Raw genomic sequence first — 2,782 nt, forward strand, 5'->3', positions numbered from 1 at the left:
CGGACAGCAAAGCGCCCATAACATTTTTTATTCCAAATGTGCTAAGGAATAGCTGGTTAAAGTTTGTCGGGTTAGTGCCGATACAACCTGTATAAAGGCGAAATGCGAAAACATTAGGATTTTTATGAGCAGGTGTTCGGACATCGTGATAATACGACTACATTCATGATTTACTAAAAGTTTATCAGGAAACCTATCAATTAATTCGTTAAGAGCCTGATATCCCGATTTTAACCGGATTATGTATAAGTTTGAAGAGATTCTTAATAGGATTCCTATATTTTTAAAACATGTTACCTACGTTATTAGTGAACGTTCAAATTTGTTGAACATTATAGTGATATAGGTACTCCGGTGACAATGTTATTCATTTTTAACTGTTTCCTCTACGCATGTTATTGATATTACTGAACCTTGAACTTCAGTTGATGTTTAGTTATGTTTTTGTTTCATCAGATGTTCTGACCCATGTGATTGATAGTTACTGTACGAAACAATATATTCCAGTCAAATTGTCTGTATGCTTTCAAAGGAATATTCGCCTGCGACTGACAAGACGAGGTGGCCGAGTGGTTAAGGCGTTGGACTGCTAATCCAATGTGCTCTGCACGCGTGGGTTCGAATCCCATCCTCGTCGACATTTTTTTTCAAGTAAAATTTTTAAATTAGCTTAAAAGATAATAATTTTATTCAAAATTCAGTTGAAATAAAATACAGATTGAAATTAATCCTTACGACTGCGTTATCATTTTAAAATAAACAAGCATTAAAAGTTTAAAAAAATTATAAGTATTTAAAATTAAATTTTATATATTAATTTATGTAATTTTCTTGTTTCTAATTTTTAATTTTTAGGTACCTGTCTTTCGTTTACTGCCTCTTAGTAAACGAATGACAGGTACCTAAAAAATAAGAATTAGAAACAAGAAAATTACAAAAATTAAATTTCATAAATTAATATATATGAAATTAAATTTTTAATTATTGACGTTTATATGATTTAAGATTTTCACGGCTGAAAGCATTAGAGTGATTTATTTTTGGGTTATTATGCCGTGTTGCGCTACGGTTCCATGATAACTCAAAACAGTGACAATTCAACATACTTTTAAAAAGTGATATAAAGAATTTTTTTTAACCTAACCTACATAACCCATTAAATAAAGATTTTGTTTCGTCACATTCCATGACTTTACATAAATTTTTAAAGATGTGATGAATTATCATTGTGATGATTTATCCGGTTACCTTTCGCTACCTCCTTCTTTAGCCAACGTTTCGGAGAGCATTACAGTGTCCATAATCAGGGCAAATGTGTCGTTTATGAACCTTCTTGACGTTTTCAGTTTATACCCATGTAATGATATTTATTATAGTACCTAGGGGCCGTTCAAGTATTACGTTAGCAGATTTATTACAATTATTTACCCCCTCTTTCCCCTTGTCATCAAAAGTAAGCAAAGCTCTTACCCCCCCCCCTCCCATGCCTACGTAAAAATTGGTACCTATATGCATTTTTCTGATTTGATTCTGATCTTCAGATTGATGGAAGAAATTTTGACAAGTGAGTAGCGCGCGGTAATTCCCCCATTCGCTTCTAAGCGAGTACCTAAACGTATTAATTATTTGTGGGAATCCCCGAATATGTATTCGGTTTTCAAGCATAGACAATGTATGGGTTGCCAATGTGTAAAAAAAAATAACTACTGCTGAGCAGTGCTGACGTAATCACTATCTCGACCCCCCCACCCCACCATGTCATCAAAAATAAGCAAAGCAAAGACCCCCCTGCCCCCCTATAGTGCTTACATAATACTTGAACGGCCCCTTACCTAATTACAGAAATCTACATTTATCTATCTATTATGTAAAGATGAGTGTCTGTGGGGGGCGAGCGGACACAGGGTGGGCGGCGTATATTTGATTTTTAAAGAAATCTACAGTTTTATTCGAGATTGATGAAATTTATTATTTATTTATTTATTTTATTTATTTATTTACCGCCCAGAGGGCTTTTACATGTAGGTGGTACAATTTTAATGACAGTTTTGAAACATAAGAAAGAAATAAAATTACATTAAAAAATAATATATGCAAGAAACAAAAATAACAAGAACATAAATTAAAAAATACAGCGATTTGACTGGTTTACAAAAATATAACTTCCATTTTGGAATAGTGTTTAAATAAGTCTTTTACGTAATCCACAAAATTCGCAAAGTCAAATATATTAAATATATCGACATCACCTAAGTATTGGTTTCCCATGGTGTAAGATTCCCATATTTCAAGTTGCACACTTGACATTCAAAACAAGGGGAAGACATCTGCTTTCGAAAAAAATGCATAAAGCCCGGCCAACGCCGGGGACTTGAGCTAGTTACGTTACATATGACAAATAACTATAGAAATATAAATCATAAATAGATATATACATGAAAAATAAAAATGATTCAATTTTAAAGTTTAATGGACTGAATATATATTGCCAGATTTTTATTTTTATTTTTCATACAGCACAATGGGACAAACCGTCTGGAGCCAGTGAGACTATGGCATCCTCGATTGGGGTGTGTTGTGTGGCTGAAGGTAGTATAAGGAAGAATGAGGTGGGGAAGTGCCTACCTGGCCATTCAGATCTTGTCACCAAACACGGCTAAAGTCATTTCAAGTTATGTTTCAATTCTTAAGGAGTCTGTGACAAACCATGCAACGTTCTCGTGGATTGGCCTATTTCAGCATGTCGCTCACGATTCATTACCATTTGTAGTGTATGGCGAGC

The 2,782-nt window shown here is 33.9% G+C and overlaps 1 non-coding gene across 1 annotated transcript; it reads left to right on the plus strand.

The window, feature by feature from the left end:
* Window positions 1-555: 555 nt before the first annotated feature.
* TRNAS-GCU (transfer RNA serine (anticodon GCU)) lies at window positions 556-637 on the plus strand. Its single transcript has one exon. It is a non-coding gene; the product is annotated as a tRNA-Ser (tRNA).
* Window positions 638-2,782: the final 2,145 nt, after the last annotated feature.

The sequence above is a fragment of the Hesperophylax consimilis genome, chromosome 3 (genome assembly GCF_061612785.1).
Source record: "Hesperophylax consimilis isolate HC1 chromosome 3, BYU_Hcon_1.0, whole genome shotgun sequence".
NCBI lineage: Eukaryota > Metazoa > Arthropoda > Insecta > Trichoptera > Limnephilidae > Hesperophylax > Hesperophylax consimilis.